Source organism: Anas platyrhynchos, chromosome 2 (genome assembly GCF_047663525.1).
Source record: "Anas platyrhynchos isolate ZD024472 breed Pekin duck chromosome 2, IASCAAS_PekinDuck_T2T, whole genome shotgun sequence".
Lineage (NCBI taxonomy): Eukaryota > Metazoa > Chordata > Aves > Anseriformes > Anatidae > Anas > Anas platyrhynchos.
The window spans coordinates 7597535-7621714 of record NC_092588.1 but is presented as its reverse complement, the minus strand read 5'-3'; the positions used below and the strand labels follow the sequence as shown (position 1 = coordinate 7621714).

General features: G+C 37.5%; 1 long non-coding RNA gene across 1 annotated transcript; it reads left to right on the top strand.

The window, feature by feature from the left end:
• The first annotated feature begins 5644 nt into the window (after window positions 1-5644).
• On the top strand, window positions 5645-15127 carry LOC113842929 (uncharacterized). The gene is made up of 3 exons (XR_005263931.2): window positions 5645-5834; window positions 8496-8642; window positions 10874-15127. It is a non-coding gene; the product is annotated as an uncharacterized lncRNA (long non-coding RNA).
• Window positions 15128-24180: the final 9053 nt, after the last annotated feature.

Sequence of the window (24180 nt, the reverse complement as noted above, 5' to 3'; positions counted from 1 at the left end):
TCAGACTTTGAAAACCATAAATATATATATATATATATATATATATATATATATTCATAGCTGGAAAACACCTTTCATACCTGGAAAACACACGTCCAGTGAAACTGGACAGGTTTTGAGTAGGGAATCAGAACAGTTTGCCTCTAGACGTCCCTGTTATCCTGAATTATTTGATTACATGCATTCAAAACAGGCCTGGATAGTTTGTGTTGTTTGAATATACCGTAGAAATGTAGTTTCACTATTTCAAATGTGAGAGGCAATTGAACACTGAAGGAGATTAACAGGTCTTTAATCAAGAAAACCAAAGCAACAACAAAACAAACAAAAGCAAAACCAAACAAACAGAAAAAAAGATATCTGTTTTGGGACATGTATATTGGTCAAAAAAACAAAAAACAAAAACACATCTCCCTGCCCTACCAAACTTTTCTCATTCATATTCATAAACCTTCCCAATTACAGATTCACTATGTCTGTTTCCACGCTTGTGCACAGTAGAAATAAAGTAAATGAGAACGCACAGTGTTACATGTCATGGAACTCAGGTTTGTCAACAGCACCTGTCATCAGCATGGTGTTTTTTTCAGGGTAGTCTTCTTCCTCCTCTGAAAATAAATGACTTCTTTATGCCAACAAAATATATAGCCTTATCAAAGAATCTTGAAAACTGACAATTTCTGCAACACAGAAGTATCATCAGGTAACTGAAAACTCAGTTCAAAAATTTGCAAGAGAAGTAATGTTTTATATGTCCCAACTATTATTGTTTGCCAGCTGAAGCTTCAAGCTGAAATGGAATTTATGATGTAGCCACAAACCTCATTTTCAAAAAAGCAGCTAAGATAACCACACTTGACCTCGTCAATACACTACACCACAGTAATATACTACTTAGCACCACAGTGCTAATTAATAGCTATTACTCAGAGAGAGTTTTAGAGGAAAATAAATTCAATGAAGAATACACCAAAGTTCTTCAAGGGATATATATTCAAGTGTCTGTTTTTTCCACCATTAAACTTCACTACTCTGTTTGTGCATCTTCATCCTTCTCTTTTTATGGAGGCTATAAAACAGAAATATATTTGAGCCAGTGGCAGGAAGAAAGCTGCCCTTTAACAATTTTAATAGCTTCTGAGCAAAAACACGGTGATAACCAACCACTCGGACAAACAGCACTTAATAGATGTTGTAGTAATGATATTCCAACAGCACCACATTGTGTGAGACACTCCTGAATCCTGTGATAACTGCTGCGTAGGCATGAGCTTTTAAAGCTATAGCTTAGCAGAGTACTTAAAAGCATCCTTATTCTTAAGCACTAAATTTAATAAAACTGCTCAGATGTTTTAAATTACACAAATAATCACCATGTTATGAACTGATGTACTATAGTTAAATGCAAATCTGAGACTACACCTTCAGAAAACATGCTCAGACCACAGAATGAGTTTTTTTCTCCTTCTATACTACCAAGACAGTCCTGAACTGAGAGTACCCATACTGTACTTAGGAAACATCACTGTCTGATGGACTGAGCTTAATATCATCCAGCTTGACCTGTCCCGTGCATTCTGAATACCCTTTGACTATGATTATTATTTTTCTGGCTCATACTGAAAACATAAATAAAGAGACTGTGGTTAAACTTGGCTGAAGTTGACAGCAAGCTTGGATTTTCTATGACCAGTATTTCTTCATTCTCTAAAATGAGCTAAGAATTAAGGCAGAAGACTTAGAATTATAGAATCATAGAATCATAGAATATTCTGAGTTGAAAGGGACTCACAAGGATCATCAAGTCCAACTCCTGGCACCACACAGGTGTACCCAAAAATTCAGATCATATGACTGAGAACAGAGTCCAAACGCTTCCTAAACTCCAACAGGCTTGGTGCTGTGACTACATCCCTGGGGAGGCTGTTCCACTGCATGACAACCCTCTCAGTGAAGAACCTGTTCCTGATGTCCAGTCTGAACCTCCCCTGCCTCAGCTTGACACCATTCCCATGGTTCCTATCACTGGTGACTAAAGAGAGTAGACCAACGCCTGCCCTTCCACTCCCCCTCATGAGGAAGCTGTAGACCACGATAAGGTCCCCACTCAACCTCCTCTTTTCCAGGCTGACCAGGCCCAGTGACCTCAGCCACTCCTTTATGTCTTCCCCTCTAGGCCCTTCACCATCTTTGTAGCCCTTCTCTGGGCACTCTCCAACAGTTTCATGTCCTTTTTGTACTGTGGTGCCCTGAACTGCACACAGTACTCGAGGTGAGGCCACACCAGCACAGAGTAGAACAGGACAACCACTTCTTTAACAGGCTTGATTGTTTTATTTGCTGGTTTGTTTGGTGGTGGTGGTGTTTTTCCATCTGTATTAGCTGGTTTAGTGAAAGACGTTACTTTACTTGAGAATGGGAAGGAAAAATTACAGAACTGTCTGCAAGACAGCACTTCAGTAATAACCTTGTTTCTGGGGAATGGAAAATATTACTCCCTGCTCTTTCAGTCCTAAATTCCTTAGCCTTCAGCATGCTCTGGGGAGCCAGGCAGCCCATCACTGAAATGGCTGGTGAGAGGACAGTGGGGTTTCCTGTCAGCCCAGTGGCACAAAAGTGGGCTACCTGCCCATGCAGACTCAGCACAATGCCAGAGGAAACAGTGGTTCTTTCAGACAATTCCCATTAAAAATTGACTAATCAGAAATTTCTACTGTTATCTTGAGCCCTACCACTATCTTCTAATTAGGTCTCCTCAGGCTTTGGAAGATTTTCAGAGAGACAGAAAGAATAATGTTTAGTTATAATCTGATGTGAAGCCTGAGATGGAAGCAAAACAGCAGTACTTGCACACCCAGGTCTGTTTCTTCAGCACTGCTCTTCTTTCAGCAGATCCCATGATACACTGCTATTTAGTAGCCATTTAAAAGCTGAAATTTGCTAAGCTATTTGCTAAGCATCCCTGAAACCTGCTCAAATTATTATCTGGACACTGAAGGCCAAATATTTATCACTAAAAACAGATTAAAGAAAGAAAAAAAAATGCACACACATAGAGATGCTGTTCAAAAATTGCCAGGAAAATGGATTAACCATCTATTGCCACTACTCCCTAAGTAATAGTCTTTGATCAGAAGAGTTTAAGGGATGGTTTCTTCATAGGCAGGTCCAGAGATGTTTCCCTCCTTCCCTATGACTGTAAAAATGTTGGCATCACATCTAAGCCTAACATCAAAAATAAAAAGCTCCAGGAAGAAGGATGGACTTTCCTGCTTCTTGCTATCTTTTGTAACCCAAACAGTAAATTACTTCATCCCTACCATTTCTGTATTCTGTATTCTGAAATGCATCCAGAAGAAATAGCCGTAACAAACAGTTCAGTAATGCAGGCTTTGTTTGATATTTGTTTTGACGGGAAAAAAAAAAAAAAAAAAAAGTATATCTGTATATCTGATTTGTAATGAATTTTTACTTTGAAGTGGAGCGTGTAGTTCACTAACTTGAATATTTAATTAATGAAGAAATTATTTGTCGTGTATTTTTATTTTTCTTTGGTGCATGGGAAATATTTTGTTGTTGTTGTTCTAATTTATTTTCATCCCAGTGTAAATAAAATCCATTCCAAAACACTGCATTTTGCATTTGACAGAAAGTCCAGGTTTCCTTCATTTAAGGAGCTAGCCCTAAAATATATTTTTCCAGCTGCATAAGAATATTATTGCCAAAAATGAGTATGGACAGTGCATAGAATTGACACATCAATATGAATTTAAGTAGCAGAGTGACTTGTATTGAATTTTTCCTTGGTACAGAGATCAATAATTTGTCTGTTGACAAATTTAAAATGACTGTAAGTGGCAAACAATCTCATTTTCAGTTCTCTGAAAGATGACACTTTCAATAGACCTATGACTCAAGGTACTTACAGATCCCTTCAGTTCCTGCTCTGCAGGACACTACTATATTTGGGGGCAGTTTTACATTGCAACTCCATTTGTAAAGTGTGTCTCTATGCTATAGTGCTGGTATCCTGTCTTTCAATTTTGTATCAGGAGTTGTCATCAGAAAAATATATTGTGGCTGCACACAAATTCATCCATTCCTTCAAATCCTGAGCCAGGATCTAATGAGACCTTAGATGATGGTAGCAAATGCACTGCAGTAGGCATGACATTTCACAAAAGCAGCATGCTGTGTCAATGCAAGACAGACTGAAAATACTTTTCTCTAGAACATACTAAGGAAAAACATATTTTATTTTTCACTGCTCCTGGATTTGTATTGATGACAAAATTAACTTACCAAATGCAAAACCCATGGAGAGTCATTTTAATTCTAAGATTTTCCTCACCCTGCTAAGTACTGATGGCAATAGACAAGTGGTCGCTGTCTTTCATCCAAGCAGCCTGGGTAGGATACAGAACATGGTATTGATGCATTATATATATTGCTGGAATGGAATTTAAACTATTCAAGCGTATAAATTGGAAACTCATTCTGAAGAATTGCTTTGCTTTCCTAAACCAAGAAAATGGTACAAACAACCAAGCCATTCAGGAGACTTATCACTGGAAAGGAATGTAATAATGTAATTCATGCTGTGCAAGGCAGACTTTAGTCTTGATGGATGTTGTTTGGTTGGTATTAAACTCTGATTTGCAGAATGGCAACTACCTTGAAGAAGCAAAATTTGTTGCCAAAGTTGGCATTACAAGAGCACAGTGATTAACAGTGTGCCAAATCATTCACTAATAACTCAGATAGTCAGCAAACACAGCCACCAGCTGGTTGGAAAATACCATGAAAGCAATTTATGGATATCTTCTAAATTTAAAATGGGACTCTATATAATTGCCAGTATAATAACCACATCTTTAACTCACACTTAAAAGAAGAACATGGAAAACCCTTATCTGAACTAAGAAGAGTTACTCTTGTCATTCTACCTACTGAGCTAAAAAAGTCATCTCCATTTCCAATTTGGGCAGAACAAAATTATGTAAGGACTAATTATGCAATCTTTAACTAACTTTTCATACAGTCTTCCTTTAAGCAAATCTCTGGCTAAAATTCACTGGGACCTTTGCTTGGATGAGGATGATGAGATTTTGCTGACAAGGAAGGAAATTTACTGCCTTCTCTATCTAAGAGACATTGTATCTCTGCCAACTCATCTCAGTCTTCCAGTATGTTTCAGATCCTTTTATCATTCTTCTACAGCAATGCCCTCTGTAGGATCTGGAGATGTGACAATATATCCCATGGTATTATTTGACAACTAATTATGTCCCAGGAATGGCTCTGGTCTTGGTGAACAAAGATCAGATGGTTCTCATCACTCTGTCTCAGGACTGCAATCTGGATAAGGGTTTATGAAGTCCTGTTCTGCGATTGATCACATGCAGCAAATTGTGTCGACAAGAAGAATAAGAGAGCTGGAGGTCCTCTACATTCGTAGGTAAACAACTCCACTCACCACCTCTGCAACCACTCCCTCAGCCCTCCCCCAGAAGGATGCACTCTGATGCACTCTGTTCAAAACCAGTTCAGGTTGGAAAGAAATGAGATCAAGGCAGAGCTCAGGGTCAAACAGGATAAATTATGGCCTTTAAAGCATTTTGTTCCATTGGCTGTTTTCTGATTTTATTTTTTTTTCTTGGCCAGATTTCTCCTAGATCTCTTCAGACTCACAGGCTGTGCTTTTCAAGGTGCACTACTGATTTGATCATTACCAACACATGATCCTTTCTCATTCACTTCCTGCCTTCCCTAGTCCCAGAAAACCCACCAAATCCAAGCACTGGGAACGATTGTGGATGGCCAGTGAGTTAGAGGTGAGTAAAGCAAGCAAGACATGAGGAGTCATATCAAGCTTCTGCCTCAACCACAGCAAAAGTCATTGCCTGAGTTGGACAAGCAACAATGCTACCTTCAGACTTGCTAAGCAATGGAATCTTTTTTTTTTTTTTTTTTTTTTCCCATAATTGTGGAATACATTACAGCTATACAATATTTTTTTTCTGATCTTAAAAACAAAAGTAGTTAGCAAAATTTAATGAGGTTGATGTTAGAAGCTTTGAAATGTCAAAATTAAAATATTGCAATCAAATTTGTTAAAACAGACATTTTCTGAATGTTTAACCCTTTGGTTTAATTTCTAAAATCTAATTAGAATTGACACTCTTCAAAATATTTATGGGAAAACACCATTTGATTTAAAAGTGAAGATATATGATGGTGCCAGCATCAATCTCATGAATTTATGAGTTTTCAGTCAGGGCCAATATCAGGTACAGAGTCTTTCAAAGCGTTAGTGAGATAATGATGAATTATCCTCATTTAATACAAATGGAAAGTGCAGTAAAGCAGTGGCTCACAAAAATGACAGAGCTGTCTGAATACTTCTGGGCCAGGAGGAGCACCACAGGTGACCTTCAAGCTGAATATGGGTTATGGTTCGCTTATGAGGAGATAGAAAGTGTCTTGTAGGTTTGAGCTGAAACCTACAAGATTTTATTTTGCCATCTCAATTGACTTAAGTATATTTGCTGTAGGGCTTAAACTGCTTGTCCTTCAGCAACTGAAATTAGAGCACTGTAAAAAGCACTGTAAAGATTTTTTCCCCCATCTTTTAAAATTTGATTCTCTTTAAAATTGAGAGCTCCCCACTGAAGACCTCCTGCAACAAGAGGCTTTACTCAGGCAAAATGTTAATGGCCCTTTTAATGCAGAAAGCACCTCCTCTGTATCCGAAGCTCCTTCTGTGCTAAGAGTTGAAATAATTTCTGGTTACACTGTCCTTCCATTATGGCAATAGGGGTGTAAAATGCTGTCATCATGATTTAGGTTTAAATATCACAACAGTTCTAGCCACTGTGCAGGGACTAACTAGGAAAAGAAATTACTTCTGATGTCCTTCACTCACATGCAAGAGATGAGTGTTCCCAGGAAACATCTGTCAGAGCTGAGGCAGAAAAGCTTCAGAAGCAGGGTTTTATTTGGGAGTTCAGTAACAGATTAATAGGTCTGGCTGTCAGGAAGATTCCTGAAACCAGCATAAACATTACCAAATGATTCCCGTTGATCCTATATATGCCTTTCTTGCATCCCTGCGTATAATTCCACTCTCTTCAGAGCCTTCACAAAACTATTGCTTGTCATGTTCCTTATTATTCCTTACCTCTCAGGAGCACACAGAAAATTGAGTTCCTAATTCCTTCCAAATTTGCTTTCCCAAACACTTTTTGTCACCATATATATTATATATTATTTATTTATGTTTGTTTGTTGTTTTCAATAGGAACTTCAATATCTGTGCTGCAGGTTATGGACAAATATCATTGTGGTAGTACTCCTGATTACACTGTTTGGGCAATTTGAGAAAGTCTGTGTACTGCATTGTAATCCTGTGTAGGTTTCTCTCAGCAAAAATGAGAATATACATGTCAGCTCAGATAATATATAGTCTTTGATTACTTAAAGTTTTTAAAACCTTTTCATTTCATATGCTTTTATAGGTATTACTCTTCACTCAGAGAAAAATATAGCATTTCATTCTTTTCATTAACTGTCCCCCCAAAATAATTAAATAATAATTTAAAAAATCTTAATAATTAATGTGTGTGGAAGATGTCTTGTCTTTTATGTGTTTCCGTATTTGCATATGTTTCTTTTTTCTTGTGTTTTTTTTTTGTTTGGTTGGTTGGTTGGTTTGGTTTTTTTGTTGTTTTTTTTTTTTTTTCTCTCTACAGAATATACACTTTTGTGCAAACATCCAAAACCTGAAGTTCTTTTTTGGCAATAAATAAATAAGTGAATAATAAATAAAAATATTTTTAAAGTGAAGAGCTGAATTAGTATTTTGGGGGGAGGAAATAGCAAAGATGAAGAGGAAACAACATGGTCCAATGAGTTCTACTTCTCATTTTCTGTTCTTTTCTGTTTCTGTTTCTAATCTCTGTTAATTATCTCTCCATTATCTTTTATATTTATAACCATGAAAGATTTAGAGTTCTGTGATTATATCCCTAGATATGTGATTCCCTTGATCATTAATGACAGCATCACTGTCTTAAAATGATTCATCAAGCCAAATGAATACAGACTAAACCTTCTGTGGTCTGATTGGCATCTTCAAGACCTGGATGGTTTTGAAGACCTCCAGGCTCTACTACCTTGGAGTCTCATAAGTTTACTTGTAATGTAAAAATTTATTTTTGTAACAAAATGAGTGTATCATACCCTGCAGGACCTGTGGATTTGCTATATTCTCAGACTCTCATATTTCCCTTACCTCTTGTCACTACAGTAACTCTTACTCCTCTTTGCCCTCCATCTGTAGGCAGATCTCAAGTTAATTAATGCCATCACCTGGAAAAAATCTCAGAATAAAGAGGTGATATGTGTTGTTGACAACTCGCAGGCAGTAAAATAACCTTCTGTGGTCTTATATATGAATCTGTAGAACAAATATTTAATGTTTCTTCTGGCCCCAGAGAATGAATGTCTCAGACCTCCAGGAAAGCCTTCCAACTCCCGATCTGAACTTGTCTTACTGATATGTGACATCTCATTACAAACTGTTTGACATCTTCTCTGCAAAAGGATTATCTGGACTCCCTGAACTGACCTCAACTAGCTTGGTGAGTCTGTTTTTGTGATAGCCTATGAGCACAAACTATTATTGCTGGAGAAAAACAGGCCACTTTTCTGAGACAGCGTAGGAGAGAAAACCAACTTCTCTTAATGAAGATACTGAGTGACAAGCAGAAAAGGTTCTTCCAGAGATGAACAGATGGAGTAGAAATTCAATGGTCAGTAGTATTCACTTGGTTTCACCCGGATTCATGTATTTCTAATTTTCTTCCCTGTATTTCTAGATAGAAGTTATAATGAGAAATTTAGACCTAGATAAAACCTGCCAAGGAATTTGCATTGATTTCAGGCCCAAATCCAGATTTTGTAATTCAGGTGGATAAAAAACTAGACTCTTCCCTGCAGGGCAGAGAAATAAAAGCTGAGCTGCATGTTGCTAGACTTAAAATTTGATTTAAGCTGGTGGGAAAGTTTGGATACAGTGTGTTGTATCTGCTCTCTAAAAAGCTTTGAAATCTCAGTATCAGTTAGCGTATACTGAAGCTATGAGATTTCTAGTACTGCTGCTGTGTTACCCCAGTGTAAATAAAGTCTCATTAGTTGTATAATACAAGTAAATCCTGCTCATACCAGTGACGTTGATCAAAATACTGGATGCCTAGAAAGCGATAAGGGAAAGCAGAACAAGCCACCAGTTTTTAATATAATTTACTGGGAAGGTAGAGAACAAAGTGGATGTTAATTTCCTTATAGCATCAGGTACTGTGAATTGCACTGGGTCTAATAGGCAGGGGCTTGAGTAACACCTGGCTCGGTGTTGTTGAACCTAGAAGAACCTGTGAAATGAAAGAAATTTTTGCCAAAGCTGGCAGAAGGCTATTCCATGTGTTCCCAGCCTATTTCAGTCTCCAGTGGGTTGACACATTTACCACACATAAATGTAATGATGGCTAGCACAAACCAGATTAGGGTAAAAGAGTAAAAAATGTGAAGATGTTGAGTATCAAATATGTCAGAATGACTTTACTTGCATGTTAATATTGAATTTTAATCATTTTCCCTATACTCATTAGAATGCAAGCTTTTGTTTATTCAGTTTGGTTAAAATTGTATTTTCAATGTACCTCATTTTTAAAAAAGGCATGGTTAGTCTCTCTAGGTTACTGTAGCAAGTGAAATATCTGTTATTCTTCCTGCTTGCCAGTGTTATCAGTCTGCTGTGTATGAACAAAGTCTCCTTGAAAATCATAGCCAAATCCCATGCACTCTTCCACGTCTTTAATTAATGTCAATGAGCAATGGATGACCATTAATAAGGCTTGTCTATTCTCTTGTCCTAGGTACTATCAGTACTAGTTGGTATTATTAAGCTGTCCAGTCTGTGGTAGGGCAATAGAGACTAAATGCTGAAAATCTTTAGTTACACTCTCACATGGCTTGCACGTGGCTTGAGGGAGACACAAAGTCATCTTGAGCTTCATTTTCTCTTCTTGTTGCAGAGAAGTTAGACGTAAGATTAAATTCATTTATAAAGTACTTTGGAGAAGCTTCATCCAAGTTTTATGTGTTTAGAGTCTATTTGTCTACATCGAACCTCCCATTACAATCATCAGAACCCAAGTCATTGCAGCCTGTGAATTTTAGGATGTATATCTCAGGCAAAAAGTAAGGTTTTCACCATAAAATGGGGTGAGCCCCCCACTAAACTCTGTTAGATGTAGCAATTAGCTCTATTCATACTGTAAGTTGTCTAATAACCAGATGTAGTCATCTACATGGTAAATCTCCACTTTTAATTAAAGGAAATCACTACTCAAGTGTTGTATATTAGTTAGCACTGAATAAGTGAGAACCTATGAGTTTTTCAAAGCACAAGCAGTCCTTTGATATATTTATACAGCCCCTAGCACAATGGTATAAGTAGAGCTCTTATTAACTGCTATAATACTTAGTGCTTTTCTTTGTGAATAATTGTCAGATTAACTTTTAATATAGTTTGTTCTAATCACAGCTTGAAATGAATGTATCTTCATATATTTGTATTCAAAATCAAAGTTTTTATTTGATTTTGGTTTTGGAAGAGACCTCAAAAGCTTATCTAATCTAATACCCTGTGTACACAAGTTCCAAATTCAAAATTAAACTAGGTTTCCCAGGGTCTTGTCCAGTCAAGTTTTTAATATCTCCAAGGGGAGACATGCCACAACCACAGTCCTTCAGGATAACTTACTCCAGCATTTGACCACTCTCACTTTGTCTATTTTTTCCTCATGTCCAGTCAGAATTTCTCCTGGTGCAATCTGTGACCACTGCCTCATCTTTCCCCGAGCACTTCTGAGGAAGAGTCTGGCTCCAGCTTCTCTCCATCTTGTTGGTGAACACTTGGTCATTCTGTATTATTTACATTCAGTCCTACTCTAAGACTGAATTTATTTTCAGGCAGACACCTTCTTAGTATTGTTCAAATCTGCAGGTTAATAAAACAATGTGGTGATAGACTAGAAACAGATGTTCTTTGCTGAAAAATATATCTGAATAATTATCAGTGAGTGTCTGGCTTCTAGTGAAAAGGCTTCATCCATCAAGATATTTTAAAAACTATCTGTGACAGATTCTGCAGAAAGAGTTGCTGATGGTAATTGTCATCTATGCTCTTTCAGTATGGATACTTTGGAAATTACTGAGCCCTTCTTAATATTTTTGTTCTTTCTGATATTTATGACAATTAGCCAACCATGAAATGAAGAAAGAACTAGTGTAAAGGGTCACGTTGTCTCTTCCTGTAATCTGCAGAGCCAGGCTCAGACGAATCTAATAACAAAGGAATTGAACTCCTGTAATTCTTTTTCATTATGAATCCTTAGCTGTTGCAAATGAAGTACTCTAAATTACTGATTCAAACTCTCCTGAAAGCGTCTTTATTATGAAATGGGAGACATAAAATATGGCAAAATGCACACTTTCCTTACTATATGCAGATTAGTCATGATGCTGACAAATATTTGAAAGCCAACCCCAGTCTTTACCCAATCTCTTGGTTGATGAGACACTTACACTACTCAATAAACAAGCTGGAGCCTCCTTCTATGGCTAACCTTCCCCTCAGAAAGGAGTTGGTTGTAACCAGTCTGCCTTCTGAGAATGGTCCTTGGCACGTCCTGTTTTTCAAATCATTTCTGGCATTGTCTGAGACAAAGTCAATTGACCCAGGGCAAATATAGGCCAGAGAGCATGCTAGCAATTAAACAGTACAAATTACCATGGCCCAGTTTTTGAACCTGAAACAGTCCAGTTTATTTGCTATTGTATATGTGCCTTTGAGTATTCAGTGAGCTGCCCTTGTCTCCTGACATGTTAGGAGACATTCTTTTCATTTTCAAGGCTTTCACAACCTTTCATTCTGATAGACAATCACAGTGCAATGAATCATTGACTGTCTGTGGCTTTGTTTGCCATCCCATATATTACAAGGATGTGGTTTAATACACATTCCCTCATTTTGCTGATGCAGCAGACAGCAGGATTTAGAACATGTCAGACTATCATCACAGCATTACCTATCAGATGGGTCTTTCTGCCAAACCACCTGAGTAACTTTAAAAATTTCTTAGAGAATGTAACATTTTCCTCATTTGGATGAAATTTATCTGATGTTTTTACTAGCGCACTTCCATGCAACTTGTGAAGTCAAACAAACCTGATGTTGATAAAATGACAGGAGTGGATGATAAACTAGTCCTCAGTTACATTAAAATGTGTATTTAGACACTGAACTTTAAACTGTGTACTAACGGTAGTTCTGCACACTTATACAATCACAGAAAAAATGTGTAGCCATTGAAAATGTGTGCTATGGGTGGTAACAACAGTTACAGCTCCGTTGTTGGGTTTTATTATGTAGATCTTTTCTCTCTTGAAAAAAGTCAGCAACTTCCATTTAATTTGTTCTTTACCTATTAAAAGTATTGTTTTTCAACTGAGCTTTATATGTTTTATACAAGTCTTTCATGAATGAATTCAATACGTTAGCAGTTCTACACATGGAAAAACTGAAATGCAGGTAGTTGCTCTGAGATTTTTTTTTTTACTTGAGTTTATTATTTAGATCACACAGCAACCTCTGGAGATTTTTAGTACTAACGCTGACCTGTTTGTGACTGCAGTTTATTTAAAGTATCACTAAATGCAACTTTTTCTGTATAGTCTCAACATTGCCTCAAATTCTATGTGCTTGCCAATAGCCTGATGATTATCTGCTCTAATACCATTATTTTTAGCAATTTAATCTAGTCTGAGTGCTCTTCAATTCTCTGGCTCATTGTTCTAACTTTTGAAAGAGACGTTTTACTTGAACTAGGGAAATGTATTGAATATCACTGACACTGAGACATAAAAATCACATCTGTGCTGGCTGCTCCTTTGGAGGGTGGGAAGTGCATCTGCGGATGGCAAGGGACATCTGCAAGCAGTGGAACCAAGTCTAGAAGAACCTGAATTATGTGCCTAGCACTCACTCATAGGAGTGAGCTCCTAGCTTTGCAAACAATCCTGGCTATGCGTGGAGTTATTTAGAGTGATAATCTACACTGGGTCTTGGTGCTGACATCTTCCTGCAAAGGAAATTTTCCAAAAGGAATCATCTCCAAATAACTTTCCCTTATTTAAAGGTATATGAGGGTAACATGTGACATGACATTCAAGTCACTGTACAGACTCCAGTACTAGAGATAGGAACAAAAGTCCTGCTTTGAGGGTGTGCTTGCTCTCCTGCAGATGAATGAACCAGCCATCAAAAAAAGACTTGTGACGTTCACGACCATATGGGCTGTGGCTAAGAAACTAAGAATGAAGACAGAAATGCCCAAATCCTTCTCTAAGGACAAGAGTAGGCTTTTAAACCATGATAGTTCAAAGCTGATCTTTACTGACTTTAAGATTGCCAGAGGCAGTACTCTAGATCTCTAATTGGGATTTTGTGAGATTTTGTTCATTTGGAAAATACTCTGCTGTGTAGGAAGCCTCAAAGCTGCATTTTCATTCACATGATAAGGATGCTTTCTCTTTGTCGATGACATTAATGGAGTAATTGTCACAGCCTTCAGGATGGTTTTATGGGTCATTGATGAGAAAAAGGCGCCAAACAAATAAGAAAACCCACCTGTGTCAGATGGTTTACTTTTTTAAGTCTGTGGATATTTTATTCAGTTTGTATACCTAAAGACATAGGGAGTGGACGATCTGCTGCATGTGAACTGGTCCCCAAACAAGGCAGGGTTCAAAGTATCCCGGTGACCCAAGGTGCCTTCATATTGCAAACCAGGACTTAAACATCTCAAGTATCTTTGCTATTAAACAAGTGTCTTTGCTACGGGCTGAATGGAAAACCAGGATCAATTGCAGTCCCAAAGCTCTACTATTATTCTAAAGATTTTGTTCAGCAAAGTGTTTAATACAGCCCTGTCATTAGAGAAACCCCTAATTAAGTGTACAAGTCCAAGGGCAGTAGAAAATAAATTACTACTTCATTTTACACAGGTGATCAAAGCAGAGGGTTAATTAAACAACTCTCAAAATCTGGATAAGCAGAACGAAACACAGATCTCTATCATTGTGTACAAGGCCATCCTTCCACCAGGATGTCAGCTAACTGTTTAAATCCAGGTTTCTATGGCTCAGACCTTTTGCTGGTGATCTGGAGCAGGGACATCAGCTAAGCACAGTGAGCTGAGCAGAAACAACAATTCCCACGAATAAAGGCAATGCACCCAGCTGGGATGGAGGCAAAGAGAAGGGTGAGAAAGGGTTAACACCTTTTAGTATACTTATCCCAATACAAGTTTAGCATCCACTCCACAACACATTGAAGCCTGCATCTCCATGGAGCCCGTGCTCCAGGTCTCTGTGACCTCTTGCAAAGGAGGTGGTTGTAGATCATTACCATATAACATGGGTCTGAGGCATGAGAGCCAAATTCATTCTAGTTAGGCAGCCAATGTAAGGCTCAGAATCATAAAAATCCATGCATTTGCTTTTCTCTGCACAATTCCTCATCTTTAAAACTGGGATAACGCTGACCTTCCTCACACAGAGGTTACAAAGAGAAATCCATTAATGTTTTTGCAGTGAAATGAAAGCTAGAAGGTTAAGTGGTTGTTGTTCATGCCAATAATTCATCACACTGGGCACAAAATTAGAGTTGACAGTGACCTTTCCTTTCCTGAAGTCCTCTTTTGGGCCAGACTCTGATGTCTGTTCTCCTGGCATAAATCCAGAATATATACATTAATAACAGCAGAACGGTTGCTCGTTCGCAGTGGTAGAAAGTAATCAGAACCTTTTGCTCTCCTTTTGTATTAACTCTTATTGTTATACAGATATCAAATCATGCAAATCATTTCAGGCAAATAAATATTTTTTATTGCTAGAATAAAGTTAATAAATTAATTATCCCTCATTTCCATAAATGTATCCAAGTAGTAGAAAGTATTTCTTAGTGCCATTGCCTCATTATTCCCTCATCTGGCTGAAATTAAATCTAAGAAAGAGCAGAGAATGTTATTTATACACAGTATATACATTTATATACAGTTATACACTGTATATTTATATACAGTAGAGAATCCTAGAATATCCTGAATTGGAAGGGACCCATGAGGATTATCAAGTCCACCTGGCTCCACACAGGGCAATGTGAGAGTCAAATTATATGTATGGAGAGCTTATCTATGTAGGAGAACTTCTCTTGTATAGGTGAAGACCTTTACATGGGGCTTCACTTTTGATTTCATCAGCTAAAAATTTTCAGGATCATAAGAGTAATTATGACTCCTGGCTCCAACTCCTGTAATAAATGATGCTTTATGCACACTATTGCAGGGAAAAGTGTTACTAATCTTAAAGTCAGCAAACTCCTAAGTTAGTGAAAACTTGGTGCATACATTTGTATGCTTACGCAGCTTTGCCATATTGTCTCCCTGTTTTTATATTTATATTCTTTTAGGGAGACAGGGAAAGTTTCTGCAAAAAAGGTTATGATATCTGATTGGGTTCTTTACATGATGGAGAACCAAACTGTTTGGTTTATTTATTTATAGAGCTAATCACTCTTTAAACCATTTCTTGTCTTAAAAACACCATCTTGAATCTTTGCTTTGCCCCGAGTTGCTAGCCACAAAATCTTAGCAAAGGCAAGACTTGTAGTACTACTTCGGTATAGGTGTGCACACCTGGGGTTTATTGAAGTTAGTGAAATCAATTTTACTTTGAGGTTTTTGTCAGTTATTAACCCAAACTTAATGACCTTTTAAATAAGTACATGTTTTTGCAGTGAAGACAAACCTGAGACACTGCAATATAAGATGGTGATGCTGCAAGCAGAGAAATATTTATTTATTTATTTATTTATTTAAACAATGGAAGACAATGCTGTATTATGTTAAAAAAGGCAAGATCCCAGATCATATTTTGTCCAGGATTAAACCCTCTCACATTTAAAAACTAGTCAGTCAATATTCACCCCCCTTTTTAAAAGGAAGGCAGCAGTTGTCTGTAGCTGGGATGGTATTTCAACAGGCTTTGTTCTTCTGGCCTGTCTGAAAAGTATCCAGGGACTGCCAAAAGTCCAGGACAAAGATAAGGACAGGGTGCAGTATGTTGACAGAGTCAGGACTGGAAGAAAAAAAGAAAATGGCACTTTCCCTCTCTTGCTTATAGTAAAACCAACCCAAGGAACCTGAGATAAATGTGAATTGCCATCTTTTACCAGCTCTTGTCCTGCAGCCAGTTTTACCAATGCGAGTGAACTTTGATGCAGCTTTATTCAGTGAAGGTGATAAACCACTAAAAATTATAGCAGCTCAGAGCTCCCAGGTGGCAGAAAGGTCCTAGGTGCCCATGCAGCTCTGCAGGGCTTCCAGGTACAAGGAAGGATGTTTGTCCCCAGCACCTTCCCCAGGGTTGCAGGCTGTCTCTGTGGACAGCACTGGCTATCACACAACAGAACAGGTACCATCGTGGGATCATTTCTAATTCTACCTGTGAGCAGGTAACCAACGTCACCAAAAAATCGTCTTGAGACTTATAATGAGCCCCAGAAATTTCTCACTGGTACTCATCAAAACCCTTCTTGGACTGCATAATCCACCTGAAATCTCTGTATGCTCCCTCTTGGATGAAAGGAGGTAAGTGAAATGCTAATTAGATTACAAGAGCCACTAGGTCCATGGGTGGTTAACAGTATCAGTAGTGCCATGCTACCAATACAGCTTCTACCTATGGAGAGCATCTATAACTGCCTGAAAGTCAAGTCTCTTTTCTTTTCTTCTTTCAGTGGTTTGAAAGCTGGGGCTGTGTCTATACTATTAACTTCAGAAGTGCCAGGGAACGTTTATGGGTACTTATCTCTACTGCTAAATTGCCAGATTGGACCCCAGCATGGCTGTGGTGAGGTCATGTAGCCCTCCCCTGGGAAATTCCTAGACACAGCCCAGGAGATAGATCAGGTCCATTTCCCACAGGCACTTTAGATGTCACTACCCTGATTTGAATGTTAAAAGAATTTAATAATATAAATGTGGGTTTTTCCATGCTCTAGTGCTAAAGAACAATCCAGACACATTTAATTTCTTAACACAGGCATAGCTTAGATTTCCCAGAGATGAAATGATAACAACAAAAGAGATCAAGAATCCATTTCACATACTATGTCAGCAGAATATGTTGTGCATGAGCCTAAAAAAACAATATGCACTTCAGTTCTGAAGATTATATAACAGTGTAGAAATCTCACTTTTGTAATTGATATTGCTCCATTTTCTACTGGGGAATATAAATCATGGATGGAATGGAGAAACATTAATGAATCAATGTCATAGCATGCAAATGCCTGAGTAAAATTCTCCTTTTATGGCTGTGTCAGAAATTATTGTGGTATAAATGATACATGCAAGTAATCCTACCACAATCTAGCAAGTCCCAGTTTATCAGCAGGGCTGAGGTAGCTGATCCTCTGCCCATACCATTTTAAATAAATCATATTTGTTTAAAATCCCTTCGCAGACACTGATTCACTGAAGCTTATTTCACCTGTGCAGACACTGTTTTCCTGATTGAAAACCAGCAGCAGAAAAAAAAAAAATATATATATATAATATATAAAATAATATATATTATGTATATAATAATGAAATAATAATAATAATAATAAAATACTTTAGAAGCAGGACTACCTAAAGGGTTTAAACTTTTAACCAGTATGGTAGAAGATGCTAAGTATGGCTAGTATTCTGCTGACAAGAGAGAGATCGTTAAGTTAATCTCATTCTTTATATTTATCTGCCCATCATGGACAAGTGGTCATTCTTTGCTTCACTCAATGCTTTATCTATTTAAAGGTTATGGAGCCAATGACCAAAGTGCATCACCAGCAAAATTCACGGGCACTCAGAAAAACTAACACAAGGCAGTGCCTCTTTGTAACTACTGCTGATGCTGTTTCTGGAAATGTGAGGTTGCTCAGCTGTTTCTGTGAGGTGAGATGGGACACAGAACAGGTGAATCCTTAGAGGAAGAAGGCAGGAGAGGACAAATTCAAAGCTGGAAAAATCAGCTTCTCATGATTGAGTGGTTGTTACAAAACCGGTGTAAGATAAGTTGGCTTCCAATGATTTACACACATATGTTGTGACAGGGAAGTACCACTGAAGAAAGGTGAGAGAAGTTAGGAAACCTGATGGGGGGAGAGGTCTGGCAGGCACCCTGTTGGTTGTATGGCAGACCCAGATTAATGAAGATGCAGGCACCTGGCTATTTGGCTTTAGGTAAAGGAAAACGTGTAGGTTTGGCTCAGTACCCATTCCTGGTCAAATACTGCTTCCCCCATAGTTACAGCAAGGATGCAGATAATGTGGGATGAGCACTCTAGCTGTGGTTATAATTATTGACCTACACACCTCAGAAGAAAGTGGTAACACTACTTCTGTCTGCTTTTGTTACAACTCATCTCCAAAAATCCCTTGAACTGAAGCTATGAAGAGTTTGATATGTTAAATTAAATATTTGTGTTTTAAAAAAAAATAAAAATAATAATAAAAAAAGAAAAAAATCTCACAAATCTCTATTTTCAAATACTCTAGAATTAAATACAATAAGATTTTAAGCTGAGTAGACCTGCCAGTTTGAAAGGATCTTTTGTTAGGAAGTAAGTATACTGAAAGATGGGGCTGAAAGTTCACTAATAGGATCAGCTTTCATTTTGACTTAAATGTCCTTGTTACAGAAAATTGAACACAGGTCTGACTGATAGCATTTGCCACGTTGATCCCATGGGCTTTGAGGCATATAGAAGAAAGGCTACTGCTAGTATGGGGTGGGGGAGAAATTTGGGATTTAATGCAAATACATCCAACAGAGCTATTTTTTCGGGTGGTGTGGGGGGGTAGAAGTAAAAATGAACAGTTACTTTACCAGCTTGAACACAAACCAGGAGTCTAGGGTGTGTCTACCATTTACTAAGTGTTCAGTTATCATTGGGTCATATTTCATCTGCTGAATAAACTTTCCAAACTCTGTGGCTTAAGAAGGGCTTTGTCATTTTAAACACCCATTAAAGAAGTGCTACTTTTTAAACATTTTAAATATCTGTTAAACAAACTCCTCACTTGATGAATTAACTTTTTCTTTTTTTTCCTCTTCCTTAGTGCCACCCCCAACTTGCCGTCACATGGGCTGGCTGTTAAAATGCTCTCATAAAGACCTGAAGAACCCAATATTCTACCAGGTCAAAGGCAAACCCTTCAATCATTGCAGGGGGATTGACCCTCAACTTTCACCTGGAGGTGGGATGTCCTTTAAACTGCAAGAACAACACAAAATGAGAATGAAAAACAACAACAACAATAAAATAATTTCAGAGTTTCTCTGTTTCTATTTTGAAAACCACACCTAGATGTAACTGGATTTTAGCAACTGGATTTTATCTGGCATTAAAAAAAAAAAAAAAAAAAAAAAAAAGAGAGAGAAAGAGAGACATTAACATTGTTGCAGTTACAGACCCTGAAGGATTAGTTGTTATTAAAATGGCATTCCATGTGGAAATTTTGGAAGTGATTGGAAATATAAAATTCTTACCTTTTTTCTTAAGAAACTGTCTTTCTTATTTTCTGAGATACAAGAAGAAAAAAATGGTTTAGCTTTCTTCATCCCAAACTAGAAATTTGAAGGAAAAGGTACATTTTCCAAAAAATGTTGAAGTTAATGCCTTTGACCTCCATCAAATCTTCCTTTAAAATGACTGCACACCATTTTGCTGTACAAATATATGTCTCAAAGCAAAAAACATATGCTTAACATAAGTGTGAATTAAATGTGTGTCCCAGAAGAACCAGCAGTGCTTCTTGTGAGGACAAGTTTTGCTTTGGTCCAGAAGGAAAAGGTTAAGGTGCATTAGCATAGGTTACAAAGGCAGTTTCTTCCAGGAGTAGCTACTAATGAGACAGCTGCTCCTGCTTGATTAGAAGTACAGTCATTACCTCACTCATTTGCCCTTGCAGAAGTGTTATTTTTAATTGGAAGCGGCACTTATGAATCGCCTCATCCAGTTCATTATAAAAGTCCATTGTCGTGAGCTAGCAGGCAGCTTAATGTATTCACGGGGCATTGTGTGCTCCTGTTTCATGCCAGATCAGTACTTTCCCTCGCAGTTGAGCAGAATAGCTTATTGAGCACCCGATCTGCCCAGATGAAAAGGCAGGTGTGTAAGTGATGAGCACAAGGACCTCTGCATGTCACATTGGGGCTGACTCCTTTGCTGAAAAAAAATGATTATCTCTCCTGAAATGCTCTTGAGGAAGGTGGCTGCCAATTCCATATCGAAGAAGAAACTAATGGGAGGGATTTAGAGGGAGGGATTTAGCCAGCACTCTTTCTCCTGTTGCAGATACAGAAACTGATTGTGTTTGTACTCTCACAAAGGAGATTTTTGTTCTATTTGAGATCCCCTCAGATTCATGCAAGTCAGTGCACTGGTGACAACACACAGTCCTTTCTGCTGTGAGAGGAGCACATCACACTGCCTTTGTGGTACAATTTCCATGACTAAGCAGGCAGGATCACCAGGTGAAATCAATACAGATGATGTCTGGATAGGACCCTTTCTTGTAACCTGTTCTGGGCTGAAATGCCTCGAACCCTGAAGAAACACGTGGATGACAGTCACTGCTCCAGCATCTAGGAGTTCAGGTCATATATTTGGGTAACTCAGATCAGAAAGTAAAAACCTGATCCCAGCACTGACTACACTCCAGATACACTACTGACAGTTTTGCAGTCCTACATTAGTGAGATGCTTGTGCTAGGTCTGTTCGGCATTACCATCCCTGCCAGACTTACTGGGCCAGCAATTAAATACACAGAGCTGTCTCTCACTTTACTGATTTCAAGCCTGTTCATGTTTGGTCCCTTAATTAAAAATAAAATAATAATTAAAAATAATATCAGCCTTCAGGACTTCCCTAGCAAAGGCTGGATTGCAAAGCACTGTAGCACTCATACCGAAAATCACTCCATTTGCTTTCCTTATGTTTCCAGCAAGCCGTATCTCCTTCTAAAGACAGTATCTCAAAATCGCTTGTCTCTTGATCTGGCAGGGGGATCTACTTCAGGTAATAATATAGCCAAATATTTAAACATCAATATAGAAAGTAAAATCACTACTTAATATCCTATTTTTGTAACCATCTCGTCTAGCATTGTCCTTTGCTGTGCCTATAAAAATTGTTTGCCTGGTTCCAAATTCATTTTCACACCTATTTATTTATTTATTTATTTATTATGCTCTTGGAAGGTTGCCACCCTTACTCTTCCTTTCAGGGTTTGGTCCAGAACCCACTCTTTGGAAAATTCAGTGGAAGTTGAATTAGATCTTTAAATCTTCTTAAAAACTCATTTATCTAGAGAGACTTGCAGCAAGGTAATGAAAAATATTTTATTGATCTTTCATTATTTTCTGAAACATTTATAAAATGTATAGGCAGATGGTGTGTATTGTACTGACATGATATATAATTAATCAACGATGATGATGTATTCATCAATTTCCTTCCTTCCTTCCTTCTTTCCTTCCTTCCTTCCTTCCTTCCTTCCTTCATTTTAAGGTTCTGCAAACCCTTTCTTACACACTGGGTTTTAAAAAAAAAAAAAAAAAAGGACAATCTCAGAATAACTGGTCTCCAGAGAACACCTTCTTCAGCTTCTTTCTCTAAACTTGGTCCTGGGATTAATCTTATTTTTGGAGATTTTAGTATTTTTCACCGAGTGTAAAGAGACTACATTTTTTTTTCTATATACTACTAATTAGACTCAGGTGGATGTCACTTTGAGATCTCTGAATGCATCTGTTTAAACACAAGTATTTAAAGCACCTCATTCCATGACAGGTATCCTCTCTGGTTTCCACCTACTAATTCAGGCAGATCCAACCTCATGAAGATGTCTCAGAGGTCATTTGGAAGAGCTGAAAATAAGGTGTAATGTCCTGAAGATCCTAAAATGGCACTGCACCAGGTCCTTACTTTTAAGAAAATAACTGCACTGTGTGTTGCTACAGGAGATGTATCTGGATCACAGCTGATAAGACTGCTGGTTAATTACTGTTTGTTGTCACACCTTAGGCAACTGGGATGTCTTTTCTGTCCATCTGTCACTCCAGAAAGGCATAGATATTTCCTCTGTCCTGTCCTTATGAGGCCATAGTTGGAGACATTCCGTTTAGGTGACTAAATAACCAGCCAAGGTCTGAATGGGTTCTACATGTACCCAGCATGCTACTGGATGGTTACGTTTAGGCAAATGAATCTGCCCTTTAGATTTAAATATCTGCATTCAGAGCTGAATCCCATCACTTGGTGCTCTCAAGCTTTCAGAATGCTAACGTAGAAGGAAATTAATTCCTACTGCTGTGACAGATTCCCCACTCAGGAAATATTACAGAATAGGGATCAAAATAGAAATAATTACCTTTGTGCTGGCTTCAAGGTGACTGTGCTGGAATCCTTACTTGCATGTTAATTTCTGTCAGATCACTCTTAATAGAGGAGCCTAGACCACAACTGAGACCGTTTGGGAACCAAAATTAGGTGAGATGAACCCAATCTCACAGGTCTATTAAAAAGTCATGACTACTTGAAGAGTATCCTCATTACCAGTTGGAAACACAGTGTATGCACTGTGTCTAATAAGTATGCATCAGTAGAGCAGAGCACAAGTACTCCTTGCAGTGTAGTATTACTGAATTATTTTAATTGCATTTGCAAACAAATATATTTGGAAGGGAATGCCTGTCAATTGACTACATAGGGTCTAGATTTTGACTTCAATTAGCTGTATTTGTAGGCGGCTTTTGGGAAACTACTCCATGAGTAGTGAAACCACTCCATGATTCTGTCAGGCTTAAGAAAGAAGAGAGACATTCTTATCACCAGGAATATCTGGCTATCTCTGTACTAATCCATCACCAAGGGAGTGCACTGCTGTAATCCCAGTTCTTCAGCCCCAAATTTTGTAAACTGCAGTAGAAATACTAAATGTCAGGTAAGGCTGAATTGCATGCTAGTAGAGCAGAGAATGGAAGTCCAACTATATACAGAAACTTCAAAAACTGATCCAAAAAATGATCTGCTTAGCCAAATAAACTAGTAATTCTTTGCCATGCTTTCTACTCTGTTCTGGTGTGCTTCATATGTACTGAGGACCTACATGCACTAAGTGATAAGTTCATTTCAATATCACATACCAGATTTCCATATTTGCTGTTCTTGCAGAGTTCACCTAGGCTTATATTAAAAGAAAAGCAAAAGAAAGTAGAAGAAAGAAAAGAAAGAAAAGAAAGAAAGAAAAGAAAGAAAAGAAAGAAAAGAGAGAAAGGAAAAAGGGAGGAAGGGAGGAAGGAGAAAAATTCAGCTGTTCAGAAAATCAATTATCTAACTTGAACCATAAAAACAATTTTGAAAAACTTGCATATTTCTCCCTCTTAATACATCTCTTAGCAATAGTATATTTTGGTTCTCCTATATACTTCTGCGAGTCTATTTTTTATGGTTTATTACCAAGTTGCCAAAGGACTTCATGAAGCTGAAATTGTTGAGGATAAAAATAATATGCTATCATATTTCAAATGATCATGTTGATTGAAATAAAGACACAAATACAGATAATTAAAATATATTGTTTTTTTCTTTTATGGAAGAAAATATATATATTTTTTTATAAAAATCTGTTATAAACTAATATACTTTGCCAATAAAATGAATAAGAACTTACATGGACTTCTCTAATTCAACAGTGCAAATATATAACAACAGTTTTTCCACAGAACAATAAAACATGCTCCTTTAAACTTAAATGGATCATTTGAGTTTTGAAATTGGGAAATAAACCAAAATATCATTTATATATCAATAAAAACAGCATGTCTTTTTTTTTTTTTTTTCTATTTTAAGAACAAAATGATACAAAGCAGAACAATATCTCCAAGACAGTGCTTTTGTTTTTCTTCACTTTTTTCTTTTTCAAAAAGATTACCCACAAAAA